The 13944-nt window shown below is 38.0% G+C and overlaps 1 protein-coding gene across 5 annotated transcripts in view; it reads right to left on the reverse strand.

Moving 5' to 3' along the window:
• The window catches only part of CNTN4 (contactin 4), a 956080-nt gene that overhangs the window by 580038 nt on the left and 362098 nt on the right, over nt 1-13944 (reverse strand). Inside the window, exon 1 of one of the 5 annotated variants that reach the window (XM_068558510.1) lies at nt 4432-4469. The exons of the other annotated variants lie outside the window; for them this stretch is intronic. The gene's annotated coding sequence lies outside the window, so the exon portion shown is untranslated. Of the gene's footprint in view, nt 1-4431; nt 4470-13944 lie in introns of those variants that run through there. 5 annotated transcript variants of the gene reach the window in all.

Below are 13944 nucleotides of genomic sequence, written 5' to 3' on the forward strand. Positions count from 1 at the left end.
ACTGAGTCTGGGCATGATTCTGTCCCCATCTTCAGAGTGACCAAGGTCATTTTGAATTTCAGGTCCCTCATCTATAAAATATGGAAAATGATACCCAGTTCATCTAACTCTTTTGAAAAGTATAGTGGTATCACTGGGTGCTGTCTGAATGGTAGATTAAAGGTAGAGTTTTCATTAGTAGGAGGGACCAGGACACTGCAAGGCCAAGTTCAAGTCTGTCTCTGTCATATCTGGTCTCGATCAAAAAAGAGGATTCTGTTCTGCTCTTAAAAAGCTGGTTTTGTTCTATTTAAAGGTTTATTCATTTATTACATAATTACTGTTAAGAATAAGAAGAATATTAGTTATTATTTACTGCAATACCTCCGTCTACCAGGCATTCTACCCAGAACTTTACATATATTATTTTATATTACCATCACAAGTCAGATATTACAACCCACATTTGAGGAAACAGTGGCTCGGAGACACAGAGTAACTTATAAAGAGTCACACAAACACAAGTAGCAGGACTGGGATATGGAGATAAGTCCATCCTACAATGGAAACCATTCTCTTGATATAATGTTAAAATGCATCTCACACATAGAACTCAGTTTTACTAGGACCTAGCTAAAAAGTATGTTGGAGACGGTTGGGAAGTGAAGTTGTAACTGTCCGACGGCAAATGGAATTAGCATTCACAGTTTCCCAGGCCTTGCATCTAGAGGCCAAGCTACAGCAAGGGCCGATGCATATGCTAGCTGGAAACTAAATTTTGGATTCAGAAAGTAAATGTATTAGTAATACTGTGCCAATTTAGGCATCTTATCAATATTCATACCCTTGGTATTTTTGAAGCCAGGGTCTGACCAGGATTTTTTTTTTCCTCAAAAAATAGCATAACTTTAGCCTACTATCCAATGGAAAAATATGTATTAGTAATATTGTAAGACTTTTTAAATGAGGCAAGACTGGCATTTACTCCATATGTGAATACTAAAATTAGATCAGTGACTGAGAACTTTGGCAGCTGGAAATGGAACAAGAATTTTTTTTTTTTAAGCAAGAAATAAAGATTTGGGACTTTGTTAAAAAAGCAAAGAGATCTCCACTTCCTCCCATGATGAACATAACAGCTGGAACGAAAACAGTTAACGTTTCCTGCTATTAAAATAATTAATATATAAGTGCCATTTTGTTCACATAGTATGTTCATTTTTGTTAGAGTCTTGCATTAAGTAAATAATTTAATTTTGAGATAGAACACATGTCAAAGCAATCCAGCTTTCACATGGAAACAACAGTCAAAATGTATGTAAAATGCCCCTGTAAAATGACCAGTTACAGCTGTGACCGGCAATGTCAAAAGCGATATTCAGAGATACCATGGCAACAAGAGTCTTTCTGCTATAGCAGCAAAATCACAATCACTAGGTGAAAGAAGGAATCATTCTAGATACTTTAAAAATTTACTTAAAAAGTACTGCCTCCCGTGAAAATTTCTTCATTCATCTTGAATTCCTAATTTTGTTACTTAATGCCTTGAAGGGTTCTTCACTCTATGTAAGATGCATAGATCGCGGTAAGATATACAAATACAAGTTGAGAGCAGCACAGAACGTTGAGGTTTGGTTTCACATGTGCATACTTTAGTTCCAAGAAAACAGCCTTAGGTGTTCAGGATTTTTAGAGTCTATTTGCTTCACAAGCGTTTTACCTTTTGTTTCAAGTACTCAAAGTGAAATTCTCTTATAATACTCTCTACTGGACTTAATATTTCAACAGAACGATGCATCCTAATATGAATGCCCATTTTATTTTTTTTGAGCCTTTTTTTTTTTTAATGTTAACAAATCCCATCTCAAAGGAAGATAGGAAAGATACAAGGATGCCATCCAAGGCAGGAGCATGTGACCTTTTAAGTGCCACGGGCTGCTTCAGCAATCTAGACCCTCCAATCAGAGTGTTTCTGAGTGATTTTGACATAGAAAATGCGATTACAAAGAAAATCATTTATATTGAAACAGACATCAAAATATTTAGAAAGCAATCTGTGATAATAGTAATGTGTGCTTCTTAATGCATAAAAAACATGACACAAGAGCAGGTCTAAGACCTACTGTAGCTTTCTGAGCAGTGATAGGCATAATTGATAGCTTAAACTACCTCCTACACGTGATATAAAAATGTGTAATTTCTATGTGGCAAAGCCACAGGTGCTACTGATAGTATATGGTTTATGGGCCCCTTTCATGATTGGAGGAAAAAGCACATTTTGGCTAGAGGGTAGTGAAAATAAAAATGCACTTTTTTTTTCTTCACCCACTCACCCAAGTTCACAGACCCTCTGAAGTACATCCAATGACCCTAAGAGTGAGGGACCCTGACCCAGAGAATCAGAGTTAGACCCAATGGAACAATTATTCAGACTTGCCAAAAGTTCTCCTAATAGCCCAGGAGTTTCTAGAGAAACAGTAGCTCAGTTTTATCCCACTCATGGAACCACTGAAATTCAGGAAATTAAATAGAAATTTACTGATTGGCACACATTAGCAGGATTGGGTTGAACGCCCATTTTAAACGATCGAGATACACCTGCAGTAATTACCACAGTGAGACTAGTGAAGCCGTCCTATGCTCTGATGACTTCAATGTAGTGTTGGTTTAGTGCACCAAAGTGCACGTAATAGCTTGAATTCCCTGGTATATCCGACAGACAGCCGATTACAGAGTACTTGCACACTTGATGTTTTTGACCTTGCTCATAACACAATCTGAACACACGTACCAAGTCGCTTTTAAATAGTAACAATGAAACCTTTCTCCCAAAACTTACCAGTTACGGATCTCATATTCAATTTTAGGTGAAATATTTCATATCAAAATGTTAAATAAACTACATAAGTAAACTATAGACCTGTGGAACATCAGAAAAGAGCCTAGATACTATGTGATCCATCCTACAAACTGAGAGTTTTCAGGTTTCAAGAAATAATTGACATTTCAAGTTTAACACCTGCATTGCTATCCTATTAATTTTTACTTTTTAAGAAACCAAAGCAAACATCATTTACATTTTTCAGATCTTTGCTAAGACTAAAATGAAAGGAAATAAACTGCAAAGAAGTTATTTTTTTTCCTAAATTAATGAACAGTTAATCTTTGTGGATGTCTGTGCACTAAACTTCTCATTAAGAATCATGCCAACAGATTACTAACATAATCTCAAAAGTAGCAGTTAGTAAGTAAAAGAAGCTTTTTTGTTGTAATATATAGTATAGTGGTAAAATATAGATAACATAAAATGTACCTTTTAACCATTTTTAAGTAGAGAATTCAGTGGCATTAAGTCACATTGTTGTGCAAACATCACCACCATCTATTTCTGGAACTTTTTCGTCATCCCAACAGAAACTCTGTGCCCATCATGTCGTTTTTTTTTTTTTTTTTTTTTTTTTTAAGGAACACATGTAAGAAAAAAAATTTCTTCTCATCCTAATCTGCTCCAGAATCTAAATTACAGGATTTACAAGGTTATTAGAGCCTCAACAGGGAAGTCATTTCTAGGTGGTTTACATGCCAGAGAAGGAGAATGAATAAGTGCAGTTGCCACAAAGCAGCCATCTGTCTTGGGATTCTCTGCTGTCTTGAGAAGGAACCAGCAAATGGAATACAGGATACTTCCTTTTCCTCTAGGGCAGAGTTTCTCAAGTATAGTCCACAGTCCTGGGATCCTTGATAAAATGCAGTTTCCCAGTTCCAACTTGAGACCCAGTAACTCAAAGCCTCCTTGGGAGGTGTGCAGAAACCCAAGAGAGTATCATCTGGTCCCCAGGTGACTGCAATCCACATCAAAGTTTGATACATGCTGCTTGCCTGCCTCTCACTCTTTGTCCCTTCCCCATGCCCTTCCCACACATCGCCCAACCACCTCCACCCATGCACAATACCTCTTTGTGTCTTCCCTTTGTTCCTAAACATCCCTTTAGGTCCCTGTCTGATGAGAGAGGCAATGGTTCAGGTAAAGGGAATTAAGAAAGTTTCAGTCTTAAAACAAACCCAAAAGACTAATTCCTAATGCAAAAGTTCCCACAATAATATTTAGAAATAATTTATCAAAGGAAGAAGTAACTATGCCTTCTCTTGCTTGCCACATTGACAATCCTGAACAAAAAAGAATAGTGCATGTATAGTAAATCGTTTTCTCCAGTGGCGAGTTCTGTTTAGTATAATCCACACATAATAAACTGCCTGAAGTGCACAGAGAAGTAAAATTTTTGACTTCCCGAATATCTCACAAAGCAAACTTTGAAGTTACCGAAGTATAGAGCTTCATGACTATGCTATATTTTCCCAATAACCTATGGGTTGAAAACCTTAGGGTGTTCATTAGGAAATATACCTCCAGCATATTAAAATATCCCATATGTGTTTTTTATGCATACTCACCATCTCCCTGCTCTGTGATCCACAGCATGTTTTGTAAGACCTCACTAACATTCATGCTATTGGAAGGTTGTGTGCTATGTATCTTTCATAGTCTTTGGGCAAAAACACACTGGATGATGAAAGAAGATGAACACTAAGATCTGTGACAAAAGGACTTCTTGTCAAATGGTATTCAAGCCCATAACTTGAACCTCATTTTAACCAACTCGGCCACAAGACAAAATGAGGCAGAAACCACAGTAAAAACGCAAGTACCAGTCATTACTGATAGCACCCACACTTGATTCTAAACTTGCTCACTTCCCCAAATCCAGAGTTGCAGTACTTACTCAATTGGCTTATTTCTTATTTTTAATAAAAGACGTATACTTTACTTTGATTTTTTAAAGCTTTATTTCTAAGTTGAGTTCATTTAAAGTTGCAGGATATTCTTAAAAGGATGCTAGTGGCATACACTGCCTTTTGGAAGAAGAAGAATGGATAAAAATATGGTGCAAATTAATTCTTTTATATATATATGTATGTGTGTATCTTAGATAAAAGTTCCAGTTACAAAACGCCTTTATGTAGTAAAAATGTTTGAAGTTAATAAAACTAAACAAAATATACAGCACAATGCGTCCCTTAGTTTTGACCTTCACTGGAGATCTTTCATTTTCTTTCTCACATTAGACAAGTTACTTAATTATAGAAGCTATTTCAGGAATAATTAAGAACTCCCCTTTCAGAAGCAGCGAAGTAGTTTATGTGGTCATCTTTAGAAGGTTATAACTTGAATGTATTATTTCTCGGATGGTTAACCTTTTGGGTAGGCAAGAAAAAAAATGATGGTATACATTTCATTTATGACTACCCAACAGCACCCACTATTTATTAAATGCCAAGAAAGAGTATGTGTGTCTTTTCCAGTTACAGAACGTGGGCGATCCAAGCCCTCAGTCCAGCTTACTATGTGGAAATTTACACTGAGTGTACAAGCAGGGGGTTGGTTCCTGAATTTAATTTGAGTTCTACTAATATAATAGGGCATTTCTTTTGAAAACAGCAATATAGTGGAGCAGTTAATTACAACGTTGAGCCTACGATCTTTAGGAGACTACCTAGGACGGTTAGGGCAAAGCACTAATGAAGTCATCATAAGTGGTTCAGTGTAAGTTAGAGACAGTTAACTTCATGTAGAAATCAAATTTAGTGTAATGGTCTGAGAAGTACAAAACAGCTGCCTGCAGTTAGGGGTGCAAACACCGTTTTAGAGAAGATTGGATGGGAGAACGAGCAGTTCAAGGCATTCCGTTATTAGGCTTGGAAAATGAAGCCTAACACAGGTGTTTCTCCTGGTTCTGGGTCATAAAAGTCAGCTTCGCACATGAAGGGACTGTGCTCTTCTACCCAGGGACACGGCATCTCATACCTTAGTACCGGACACCCAGAAGCAGGGTTAAACAAAAAGCAGTTCATTCCCATTTGACAAATATCTTTCACGTAAATCAAACAGCATAATTTCATATGAAGGAAAGTTGTTCCATCAGCTAAAAATTTATACGGCACCCTAAGGATGGTTTACGTTCCTCTAACTTTAGTAATATAAATTGGTAGATCCTCGCTCAAGTTTTTATTTCAGCTGAAGGAGCTGCAGTTTGGTTTTATTTTCTATGATGTGTTTCCATTTCACAGGCATACTCTCACTTTAAAGTTTTATCAGTTGCTTTCAAGTCAAGAATTTTTTTTTAAATGTCAGCCTATTTAACAGACATAGTCTTCTATTTCTCCAGTTGTATCTTTGTCTTCTGCCTTTTTACATTTGTATTCAGACAGGATGCTTTATTTGTCATCATCCCTGACTGTATACAGTTAAAGTTACAGAGACATGCGGGGCTAGCAATTTCATTCCTTAAGAGTACACAGTAAGTGAATGGTTCCCAAACTCAGCTGAGTCTCAGAAACAGCAAATTGTACAGTACAAACTCAAATGTGCTTTAAGTGTAAGATGTATACCAGATTTCAAAGACTTAGTTGGGGGGGGGGGGAAATGTGAAATATCTCATTAATAATTTTTACACAGATTCTATATTGAATTGATACTATTTTGGATATATGGGTTAAATAAAATAGATTATTAAAATTAATTTCACTTGCTTATTTTTCTTTTTTCTAATGCGGTTATTAAGTATTTAAAATTGGATATGTATGTGTCTGGCATTATGGTTCTGTTGGCCAATACTGCTATAGATAGTGAGAAAGACATCTAAGAGTACACTCGGTCTGGCTTTGTACAGATAGCTATGTACATGCTCATGAATGAATTTAGAAGTATACTGCATAGACCCGAAAGTGTGAGGAGACAACAGCAGTAATAATAGCTGGCATGTAAGTGTGCTAAATGGTTTACGTGAATGTTTCTATTTGATAATCAGAACAATTCTATTATGCTCATTTCACAAATGAGAAAGCTGAGAAGTGAAGTAATATCCTGAAAGCAACACAGCTACATGTGGTACGACCAGGAATCAAATGCAATTCTGTCTGACTCTAGAACCTGGGCTTCTACCCATAAAAGAAAATTGCAGTCAATAAAGCCTATTTCTGGTATTGCCATATAATGCCTCTGTGTTCTAGCATACTATTCTCTCCACCTACCATCCTATCCTTACCCTTATTTACCTTCTTATATCCACCTTATCTGTCAAGATACTGCTCTAGTTCACAGGAGTCTGCCATTCTCTGAAATTTCTATAATCAGTAGCACTAGCCTAAGGGTTCATGGATTTTTATTTATATCAGGTATGTTAATTCTATTTACTTATCAGTTTCATGAAAGCAGAGACTGTATCTTATTTCTTTTGCGGTCTCCACAAAAGCTAGTACATAGTAAACAGACCAAAATAGCTATTAATGGAAAACACAGGGAAGGAGTTGGGGCATTAGAGGGGGAGAGGCAGGTAGGCAGGCAGTTCTATGTTTGATTACCTGGATGATAATAAAAATTATAAAACCTTGGTAGGAATAATAAGGAAATTCCCTCTTGCTTGGAATGTATGTCCCAGCCCCTCTAAATAACTTTTACACTGGACTCATGCCCAATTCTGATTAGCTAGTAACCAAATATAAGATGTGCACAGTTGAAGATTTTGGACGAAATTCATGGGTAATTATACTTGGAAACTCTTGTAAGAAATATACAATGTAGGTATAAAAATATTTTTATTCCTCTTTTTAATTTTGTCCAAACTTGCTGCCTAAACTGTAACTGAGCTACAGTACTGATAAAAGGCACAGTAAATCTGCAAAATAGGTTTGTTGTAATGAAAAGAAAATGTCTGAAACACCAGCTTTTTTCCTTTCCAAAATAACATGTTGAATAACAATGTGGCTACTTTTCTTTACTGAAGCCAAAATCACCACTAGTCATCAAGAGTGCTACTTCTATCATCTTCCCCAAGTGCTCTGCCTTCTTTAATAAACACACCAATTTGTGTTTCCATTGTAATAATTGATATTCCCCCATAGGTTCTTGCTGGGCACAAGACTATAGTTTGTATCCTTATGACGTACCCAACAAACTGTAATATTCCAACCCAGAATTTCAGTCATGATAAAAGACACACCAAACTAATCATGCACACTGGAGGCTATGTTCTGTTTTCCTAATTTGGGAGGGTGTATTATATTGTATGCTTCTTCACAGATCATGTGGGTGGCATAGATAGTCTATTCTAGAAGCCAGAACAGTGATTTATAACACTATTGATATTTTATAGCAAATAATTCTCTGTTGTGAGGGGCCGTCTTGTGCACTGTAGGATGTTTAGCAGCATCCCTGGCCTCTCCCCACAAGATTCCAGCAGCATCCTCTTCCAGTTGTGACAACCAAAGATGTCTCCAGGCCCTGCAAATATCTCTGGAGAGGGAGGAAAAACCCTCTCCTCGTGGCTTCCCTGGTGGCGCAGTGGTTGAGAATCTGCCTGCCAATCCAGGGGACACGGGTTCGAGCCCTGGTCTGGGAAGATCCCACATGCCGCGGAGCAACTGGGCCCGTGAGCCACAACTACTGAGCCTGCACGTCTGGAGCCTGTGCTCCGCAACAAGAGAGGCCGCGATAGTGAGAGGCCCGCGCACCACGATGATGAGTGGCCCCTGCTCGCTGCAACTAGAGAAAGCCCGCGCACAGAAACGAAGACCCAACACAGCCAGAAATAAAAAAATAAATAAATTTAAAAAAAAAGAATTAAACAAACAAACAAACAAACAAAAACCCTCTCCTCATTGAGAACCACTGGGTTAGAATACAAACTCTGGCACCAGACTGGCTAGGTCAGAATCCTAGCTCCTTACCTTTGCAGAGGTGTGACCTTAAGCAATCAGTTTAGTCTCAGAATGCATAAGTTTCCTGATGAGTAAAATGAGGATAACAATAGTACTTTCCTCAAGGTAGTTGAGGTGATTACATAAATGAGCCTAACTAAAGCATTAGGAGAGTGCCTGGAACGTAGTAATGAGCACTATGAAAGATTTAGTTGCTGCTGTTGCTGTTGTTATTGTTAGTATTTTAAAATGAAGACACAAGATTTAGTCTCAAGTCTGTAGCTAAACAGTATGTCCACGTGGCAAGTCACTTAACAACCAGTTTCAATTTTCTTGTGAACAAAATAGAGGGTAGGCCAAATGCCAGTTAGTGATGCAGTGCAGCATGGAGGCTAAGAGTTCAGGTTCTGGAATCAGACTGCTCGTGTAGGAGTCCTGAATCCACAGCTTAGCACCTCCGTGGCCTCGGAAAGGTCACTGAACATGCCTAAAGTTTGTGCTCTCATTCCATGAAACCTGGATAATAAAACCCCAACCCCACAGTGTTCATGTGAGAATTAACTGAGATGATGCAGATAAAAATCTTAGCAGAATATTCAATAACACTGTAAATACTCAATATAACAGTAGCTACTGTTACACTATTAGTCTTTCTGGCTTTTAAAGAATGGATAACTATAAAAATGAGGGGAAGTAAGTCATTTGAAAGAGTAGCCTCGGGCTTCCCTGGTGGCGCAGTGGTTAAGAATCCGCCTGCCAATGCAGGGGACACGGGTTCAAGCCCTGGTCTGGGAAGATCCCACATGCCGTGGAGCAACTAAGCCCGTGTGCCACAACTACTGAGCCTGCGTTCTAGAGCCCACAAGGCACAGCTACTGAGCCTGCATGCCACAACTACTGAAGCCTGCGTGCCTAGAGCCCGTGCTCTGCGACAAGAGAAGCCACCGTAATGAGAAGCCCGCGCACCGCAACACAGAGTAGCCCCCACTCGCGACAGCTAGAGAAAGCCCATGCACAGCAACGAAGACCCGAGGCAGCCAAAAATGAATAAATAAATAAATAGATGTATAAATAAATAAATAAATAAATAAATAAGTAGCCTCAGTGGAGTATGTAGAAAGGAAAAATAAGACCAATTCACTTGTGTTTACATAACTTTGGTTCCTATTATGTCTAGAGTACCCTAGAGTAAATACAGAAGCCTTTTTACCTGGATACTTCAAAAGGCAAGGGATAATGACCTCTGAATATGGGCTTTGAGAGTCCTCAGAATATGTCTAAGGTAGGCTACTATCCTTTTAGGATAGACCATCGCAAGACTGTACACACGAATTCCACTCATCACCCAGAACGGCACGGGCTCACTAAATTAGACAAGGATATTGTCTGATCAGGGCCATCAAGAAGCAGAGTTATCAGCTTAAGGCCTACCTACTCTACAACTGGAAGCTACATGAAGTGCTCTCTTCCTCTCTCACACTGCTGTACTCCAGTAACCAGCATAGTGTCAGACACAGAGTGGGTAGTACACCATAATATTTACGACTGATGATTTCAGAACCAGTGTTCCAACCCCTGCCAGAATCTCTGGTAGAGATGCTAAGCATCTGTAGTAATCTAATCTACAGGAAAAGGTTTTCCTTAAGCCCTATTTAGGGGGACTATCCTTATCTGTAATCTTTAGAGGCTAGTTAACCCTGTCTGATCTTTAGAGGCCAGAGCTAACCATGGATCATTTTTTCACTTAAGATGGGCAAAACCATCATTTTCACCAATGACAACTCCAAAGAACATCAAGAAAGTGAAGATGATTCAGTAGTCATGTGCAACAAAGATCTTCCTCCTTAATACCTGAGTCACAAAGGGGTTCCGTTCATAGCCAAGTTCCAGATTTCACTGTACTGATAGTGGCACCAAACATTCATAGGATCAGGATATTACTGTCCAGGAGTTCTGTAATACATATGTTCATCTCTCATGATGTGATGGGAGATTTTCAAGGTGGAAACTGTCAGAATGGCTCAGGGGACGATTTTTGGAATAGTGTCACTTAAAAGGTAATTTTAAACTTGAGGAACAATGAGATATTGTTGAGCTGCGAATACCAGAAAAGATCATACTGATTTGACTGTGGCAATAAACTCTACCCTGGATAAGAAGCCCAGGGTATTTCTATTATCAGGGTGACCTACCAGACAAAGTGAGAGCCCTTTGACTCTACCCTCGATGTATTAAAGGTTTGTTAGAGAAAAATGTGGCCATAACTCAACATAGAGCTGGATGGCCGGACTGGTTACATCTCACGTGGCAACTCCGACCAGCAACAGTGACTTTCTCGAGGGCTAGATTGAGAAATATTATGAAGCCATATCTGGGTTTTGCAGGACAGAATACCATAACAAATTAGTGATGACTGCTAGAAATACACGGTAGAGGAGTGATAACAATTAAACTACTTATTTCCTTTTTTTTTGCTCAGGCAATGAAGTAAACTCAAAAAAATCAGATCACCTCCTTACAGTCATCTGTTCCCCTGTGGACCCAATAGTTGGGGTTATTCAGCCAGAAAGGACATGAACCCAGTTAGCCTTTTTGTAGCAGCCAAAGTGGTCTAATCAAAGACTTGTACTTTTAGAGCTTTGAGCTGTTTTTAGTACCATCTCTGGAAGGCAATTCCTTTTCTCTCTGCATGCCAACCTGCCACCAGCATAGCAAAGTAATCTTAAAGGGCAAGACCAAGGTGAAAAGCCTGATTGGCCAAACCTCGAGAGTAGCTCTGCATCTAGCCGATTTTACTGTTTAAAATTTGAAATACCACCGATAAATTGTTCAAAATATATTTTGCTTTGGAGATGCACTGCAGATTGAATACTGACGGGACAGCAGATGCAATGTAAAGGGTAAGGGCAACTTTGAGCGATTGTGTATCACCTGTGCATTTTTCCAGTTTTCTGCTTCTTTTGACTGTCTTCAGAGGCTTCATGGCATGGGTCTCTCGCTGGAAAATCCGAAATGAATGTTTCTTTTTAAAGATGGATATGACTCATAAAATTAGGGGAAAAAGAAAGGTTGAAAAAGTATAGTAGTACATTTGAATCTACAAGGGAATTGTCCTCATCTATGATTGCTCCTAGGAAAGTGTTAACATCACTTTTGGTATCAACAAAGGGGCAGATCATCATTCAGGCATTTGCTGAGAGTACAAGATTAATACAGGTATTAAGTATAGGTAATTTTCATAACCACAGGGTATCCATTTATCAGATTTGAAATGTATAGAGGAAATCTGAATCTTCTCAGCTTCAGCTAAGAATGAATGCCGTATATACATACACACTCATATACACACGTTAAAAGTGGTATGTGAGGCGCACAGGTAGAAAGGAAGAATTACAGAGTCTACTGTACAGATGAAAGATGCACTATTACCTAAGTCACTAACACAAAGAAAATGTGCTTAGGGAGGTTTGATAGCAAGGCCGATACCCTGCATTATAGTCACGAGGCCAGAAATTTATGAGAACTACTGTCACTTCATTTGCATTTTCTTCCCATCACAAAATCCATTTAAAAAGCCAGAATGAATATCTGCCTCCATGAAATAATCATAATAAAAACAAGAAGACCATTCATTTTGCTTGCTTTTATCCCTATATATAAAGAAATCACAGACATTTATGGGCAGTGAATTGGTGGGGAAAAAAATCCATTCTTGAAAAGCTCATTAGTAAATTGTGTAGTTTTAAAAGGCATGTCCACCCCCAGGATGATCACTATCAACATCTTCTAAGAGGGAGTAAATAGATGATGCCTAATTAATATCTTTAGACTTAGTGAAGACATCAAAACTCAAGTATACACACCTGACAATTAGGGATTTCTACTCTAATACAAAGTTTATCAAAAAAGATAAAAGAAAAAGCTTAGCTTGACTTACACTATAGGTCTGTTATACACAAGAAAGACATGTATCTCAGGGTTGGGCAAAATACACTTTCATTTTTTAAAAACACATTTCATTTTATCACTTAATATTAACTTATATTGTAATAAAAATGGACTCTTACATTACAATTTTACCATTTGGTTTAATTCATAGCAGCTTAGTAAGATTAAAATGTGGTCAAATGCTATTAATGTAGGCACATCCCTCAGATAATAAATTATACTGAGCAAGAGATTGTGCAGTTCAATACTCGAACTGAGAATTGCATAGAACCTCTGGTTTCCAATGCCATTGTTAAATTTGATAAATGTCTTTCCGTCCCTCCATGTCGTGCCTTTGCAAATGAAGTTCTAGTTCTACAACTGGAACCTTGTTACTCTGCATAACTCCAAGGCTGGTGGGGCATGTTTGAGCAGGATTCTTTCCAAAATAAGTGCAAAGCAGACATACTTCTGTAGCTTAGGTGGTCAAACTCTCCCAGCTGATAGTGTTAAATACACCCATTAAAATAAATGAAAAATTCCCAGGATGGTCAAGTGGCAGAGTGTTTTGCATTTTCCAAACTGAGAATGATCAGTAACAAACTGGTTATCAGACTTAGGTTGTAAAGTTATCTTGACAGAATAGCATTGGGCCAGAACACGCTCACTGAATTACACAAAGACATGGAAAGTTCTACGTTTAGGTTAAGAAAATCAACTGCATAAACCAGCACAGCAGAGTGGAGTTCTGACTTAACAACAGATCCTAAGAAAAGTACCTGGGAGTTTTACTCCACCCCAAACTCAGTGGCAGATTCTGGTATGCATCGCTAAATGAGCTTAAAACAGAACCTTGAGGAAATAAATAAGACTCTGAACACTACCAATGCCAGAACATACCTGGAAGGTGTATTTGGAAATATATACACTGCATTTTTCCATAAAAGAAGTCATAATAAAAATTTTATATACTTCTTCACTGTTTAGATTTTCAACATGCATATGTACTGTGATTTTACTTGATTGTTTAATGGCAACAGAGAGATTCGGGGCTGTGAAACCTGGGGCTTGTTTCTTAATTTGTTATTTATTATACAATTTTTATTATTAATAAAAAACATAAATATTATTTTGAAAAACTAACACCTAATAATCTTTCAAGTGCAACCAAACTATCAGTAATGGTAGTGGTGATGATAACAGTAAAAATAAATTACTCCTGGAATATTATTATCCAATATTGGATTCCGCATTTTAAGAGGAAACTTGACAAATCAGAGTATG

The sequence above is a fragment of the Eschrichtius robustus genome, chromosome 12, assembly GCF_028021215.1.
Source record: "Eschrichtius robustus isolate mEscRob2 chromosome 12, mEscRob2.pri, whole genome shotgun sequence".
NCBI lineage: Eukaryota > Metazoa > Chordata > Mammalia > Artiodactyla > Eschrichtiidae > Eschrichtius > Eschrichtius robustus.